Genomic DNA, 6,000 nt, shown 5'->3' with positions numbered 1-6,000 from the left:
AGCAACACATTTTCAGCTCTGATCTCCAGCATCTGCAGTCCTCACTTTCTCTTAGACCCTACAGTACACAGACCCTACAGTGCACAGACCCTACAATACACAGACCCTACAGTACACAGACCCTACAGTACACAGACCCTGCAGTGCACAGACCCTACAATACACAGGTCCTACGATACACAGATCCTAAGGACACAGACCCTATAATACACAGACCCTACAGTACACAGACTGCACAGTACACAGACTGCACAGTACACAGACCCTACAGTACACAGACCCTTTAGTACATAGATCCTACAGTACACAGCCAAATTTGGGTGCGAATATGTCAATGGAATGTCACCCCTGGGACAATCAGAAACATTGAGGTTTCAGACAGGGAGGGGCCTCACACCCTTATCTAGAGGAGGCTACATGCAGCAAACACCTGCAGTAACGGACACTCCAATAAAGGACCCCACCTGGTTGGGTCCGATCAATCAGGGTGATTGGTCCATTGGAAAATACTCAAGACCCTCCGAAAACGGCGTGAAGACTTTGGAATATAAGGATTGCTGCAACACCAGCCTCAAGAATGGGAACTGGAGTGTGGTAATGTGAGAATAACCACGGAACAAGAAAACACCTCCAAAACCATCAGAAGATGGAGAAGGTATCACCACGTGGGGCGTGGCCAAGTCCTAGTGTGTGTGTGTGGGGGGGTATATGATCATAAAAGTTCAATTAAAGCATAAGATTGTAGTGTTTGTAGTTTTTAAAATTATTGATAGTATACTTTATTGTTCTAATGTTAATTATGCTCAATAAATGAATATTATTGTCTGTAAGAGTCAACTCGCAGTTCTTTTGCTGAATATAAGAATTTAAACACAGTGTGTGGCAGGTACAATCATGCCAGCTATTTACAGTCTGTATTGATAGTTTAGATGAATGCATAGAGTGTATTGTAGCCAAATTTGCTGATGGCACAAAGATAGGTCAGAAAGCAGGTTGTGAGGAGGATACATTGAATCTGCAAAGGGAAATTGATGGTTTATATGATTGGGCAGATGAAGTACAATGTGGGAAACCATCATCACAGATACCAGTCTTCAGGCAATTTAGATTCACTTTATGTGATATCAAGAAAGCATTAGAGACACAGGATACTGCAAAGTATATGGACCCTGACAATATTCCAGCAATAGGACTGTAAATGTGAGCACTAGAACTTGCTGCTTTTCTAGCCAAGCTCTTCCAATACAGTTACAACACTGGTATCTACTAGACAATGTGGAAATTACCCAGATATGACAAAAAGCAGAACAAATCCAATGCGGCCAATTGCTGCCACATCAATCTACTCTTGATCATCAGTAAAGTGATGGGAGGGGTCATCAAAGGGCTATCAAACAGCACCTGCTCAGCAGTAACCTGCTCAGTGACACCCAGTTTGGGTTCCCCCAGGGCCTCTCAGCTCCTGATCTCATTACAGCCTTGGGTCAAACATGGACAAAAGAGCTGAATTCCAGAGGGGAGGGGAGAGGGACATCCCTTGACATCAAGGCTGCATTTGACTGAATATGGCACCAAGGAAATCTCACAAAACTGGAATCACTGGGTTTTGGGGGCAAACTCTTCAATAGTTAGAATTATACCTGACACATAGGAAGATGGTTGTGGTGTTTAGAGGTCAGTCATCTCAATTCAGCAGAAGTTCCTCAGGGTAGTATCCTAGACCCAACCATCTTCAGCTGCTTCATCAATGACCTTCTCTCCAACATAAGGTCAGAAGTGGGACCTTATAATAACCAGACTTCGGATGACAAGTAGCAAGTAACTTTGCTGCCAAGCAAATGTCAGTCTATAACCATTTCCAAAAAGAACCCTTGATATTCAATGGTATTACCATCACTGAATCCCCCACTATCAATATCCTGGGGGTCAGCATTGAACAGAAACCCAGCTGGACTCACCACATAAATGTAGTGGCTACAAGAGCAAGTTAGAGGCTAAGAATATTGCAACAAGTAACTCACCACCTGTCTCCCCAAAGCCTGTCCACCATCTGCAAGGCACAAGTCAGGAGTGTGATGGAACACTCCCCATTTGCCTGGATGGGCGCAGCTCCAGTAATACTGAAGCAGCTTGACACCATCTAGGACAAAGCAGCCCACTCGATTGGCACCACATCCACAACCATCCACTCCCTCCATCTTAGGAGCAGCATAGGACACAGTGCACTACAGATACAGACCCTTCAGGCCACCATGTCTGTGCTTACTATGATGCCATTCTGAATTAATCCCATCTCCCCGCACACAGTCTGTATCCTCTACTCTCTGCCTTTTCATGTCTGTGTAAATACCTCTTCAATGTTGTTAATGTAGTGGCTTCTACACTTTCCCCAGCAGTGTGTTCTAGGCAGCTACCACCCTCTGTGTAAAACATTCTCTTGTGCATCTCCTATAAATTTTGCTCCTCTCACCTTAAACCACATGCCCCTACTTTTTGACATTTCCACTCTGAGAAAAAATCTCCGATATTCCACACTATTCATACCTCTCATATTTGTATATACTTCTATCAGTTCGCCTTCAGCCTCCAACATTCGTGAAAACAATCCAAGTTTGTCCAAACTCTCAATAAAGCTAATCTCTCCAATCCAGGCAACATCCTGGTAAATCTCTTTTGTACCCTCTCTGAAACCTTCATATCCTTCCTATAGTGCGGAGATGAGAACTGCATACAATACTCCAAATGTGGTCTAAGTAAAGTTTTATTCAGCTTTAACAGGACATTAACCTTTATGCTCAATGCCCTGACTGAAGCATGCCATATGCCTTCTTATCCACTCGTGTTGCCACTTAGGGGGAGCTGGAGACTTGCACCCCAAGTCTGTCTATCAATGCTCCCAAGAGTCCTGCTACTTACTGTGTGATTTACTCTTGCAATAGACCTCTCAAAATGCATCACGTCACATTTGTCTGGATTGAACTCCATCTGCCATCTCTCATCTACAAGAGGCACTGCAGAAATTCACCAAACATCCTCAGACAGCACCTTCCAAACCCACAACCACTTCCATCTAGAAGGACAAGAGCAACAGATACATGGGAATACCACCCCCCTGCAAGTTTCCCTCTGAGCCGCTCACCATCCTGACTTGGCAATATATTGCCATTCCCTCAGTGTTGCTGGGTCAAAATCCTGAAACTCACTTCCTAAGAGGGTTCACTTACAGCACATGGACTGCAGCAGTTCAAGAAGGCAGCTCACCACCACCTTCTCAAGGGGCGGGCAACTGGGGATGGACAATAAATGCTGGCCAATCAGTGATACCCACATCCGACAAGAGAATAAAAACAACTTTTTGGTTATCCTCTGTTGTTCTTCCTCTCTGACCTGCCTCTCACCTTTGCACAATTCTGTACAATTTCACCAAGTCTGATGCTGTCCTCTTTAGTTAATCGCTATGGTTGGATTGCTCCTTGCTAGTTTTCTTCACATTCCTGCCTAGGAGTGCCGTTATTCTGAGTTCTTTAGTTAATCCAGTTGCCTTATTCAATGTCACATGTACTTATTGTGTGTATTCTGAAATGTCCCTTTAACTATCTGCCACTATGTCTTTAATGATTAACCTTATAGCTTACATTCATAGATTCTTACAGTATAGCAGAAGCCCCTTGAGCCCATTGGATCTGTAGCTCCAAAGGTACACAACTATCTACACTCATCCCACATATCCACTGTCAGCCCATATCCTTGAATGTTATGACATTTCAATGTGCTCATCCAAGTACGTTTTGAAGGTTTTGAGGTTTCCCACCTCTATTATGCAGAGCATTCCAGATTTCGAAAGCATTTTCCTTAAATCCCCTCTTGACCTCCTGCTTTTTACTTTAAAATTATATCCCATTGTTATTAAGCCTTCAAAGAAGAGGAACAGTTGCTTTCTAATCATCCTGTCCATGAAGGTCCCTGTGGCCTTCTCTGCTCCAAAGAAAACATTCCAAGCTTTTTCTGTTTCTCATCTCTGAACTGCTCCAACATCCTGGTGAATCTCTCTCTGCATCCCCTTCCATCCCAGGAACATCCCGGTGAATCTCCCTCTGCATCCCCTTCCATCCCAGGAACATCCTGGTGAATCTCCCTCTGCATCCCCTTCCATCCCAGGAACATCCTGGTGAATCTCCCTCTGCACCCCCTCCAGTGCAATCACATTCTTCCTATTGTGGTGGGACCAGAACTGTACATTGTACTCCAGCTGTGGCCTCACCAAAGTAATCTAAAACCTTCCTCCTCATTGTTAACCAACTGGCCAATCTGTGTGTAATCTGAAAATTTATTTATCACCCCCCCTGCACCCCAATATTCTCATCAACATCATTTATGAACATCACAAACAATGTAGGACCCGCACTGATCCCTGTGGTACATCACTGCACACTGGGCTCCAGTCACACTGCCTTTACCTCCACTTTTTGTCTCAGACCTTGGCCACATGCATTACCAACTGTGGCCACCACCTCTGGTGGTGCTGTTGTGGCTAAACAGTCCTGTTTGTCCAACACCCTTTTTAAAGTTATGATTCAATCTACTCCCACTGTCCTTTTCTGGCAATACATTCCAAATCAAAACATCTAATTTTGATTTGGGCACTACCTTATTAAATTCACATTTCTCTCGGTTCTTTTGCTAATGATCTTAAAACTGTGTTCCTCTTATCATTGTCACAAATTCTCCTTATTTACTCCATGAATATCCTTCATGATTTTGAACACATCAATTAATTAACTCTTCCCTTAAACGTCTCCTTTCTCCAGTTTCTCGAGTAACTGAAGTCCTTCATCTCTGGGCAATCCCATCTGCACCCACTGCAAAGGACATTCTTCCTGTAGTATGGTGTGCAAACCTGGACACAATGCTTCACCTGAGGCCTAATCATTACCTTAGTGTGACTCTCAAAGTGTCTGAATGTCCAATGATAGAGTGACTAAAATTGTTAAAGTGCCAGAACTGAAACAGTGGCAGCATCTCAGGGGGTCAGAGAATCAGAGATTTTACACCAAGGAAAGGGACCGATTGGTCCATTATATCAACTCCAAACATCAAACATCCATTAATTCTAATTCCGTAATCTAGCAGTTGGCCCTTAGTATTGTATGCTAAAATGTTTGAAGTTCTCATCTAAATAGTTCTTACATGGAATTATGCCTCTGTCACCTTTCAGTCATTACATTCCAGGTACCCACAAACCTCTGGGTGGAAAACACTTTCCTCCAATTTCCTCTGAACTGCCTGCTCCTTAAAACTGTGTCACTTACTTATTGAACCATCTACTAAAGGGAAAAGTTTTCCCTATTGGGGTTTGGTGTTAGTGTGTGTTTGGAAGAGATTCCAAAATCGCGGTGGATATTGTTGGTGCAATGGGAATGCAGGGCTGTGGAACCCTGGAGTGATTTGGATACAGAAGAATGATGTTTATTCCGTAAATACTTTCTCTTACTCTGGTGATCTTTATGGTTCACTCTGCCCCAGAAGTCTGAACCTCAAACAGGAATTAGACCCGTTCGATGTAAATGGCCAGAGACCAGTTTGAGTTATGAGTAGATGACACACCTTGTTTGACTTGTGGGTTGGAAGTTTATGGTAGATACCATCTCTCCGTTTGGAAAATACATGGCTCCTGCTCATTATTTTCAACCCTTGTATCTTTTGAAAGATTCTCAAACCCCAAATAGTCAGGCATAAACATAAATCATTCTGAGGTTATTGAAACATTTCATTGTTTCAGTTTGGTTCCATGGTTTTAAAGTATGGTTTCTTAAATTGTTTCCCCACCAGTTTCTGACTGAATTATGTGGTCCCATCAAATCTTTTCTTTCAAGTTATAATCCTGAAAAATTCACTGTGATGCTGTAATGATCTGAAGCTTGTAGTTTCACTGAAAGTACGAATAACAGCCCCTTGACAACCTCGTGCTGTTCATTATCAAAATACCTTACCCTGATCAGA

The sequence above is a fragment of the Chiloscyllium plagiosum genome, chromosome 15 (assembly GCF_004010195.1).
Source record: "Chiloscyllium plagiosum isolate BGI_BamShark_2017 chromosome 15, ASM401019v2, whole genome shotgun sequence".
Taxonomy (NCBI): domain Eukaryota; kingdom Metazoa; phylum Chordata; class Chondrichthyes; order Orectolobiformes; family Hemiscylliidae; genus Chiloscyllium; species Chiloscyllium plagiosum.
This window is presented reverse-complemented; position numbering follows the sequence as displayed.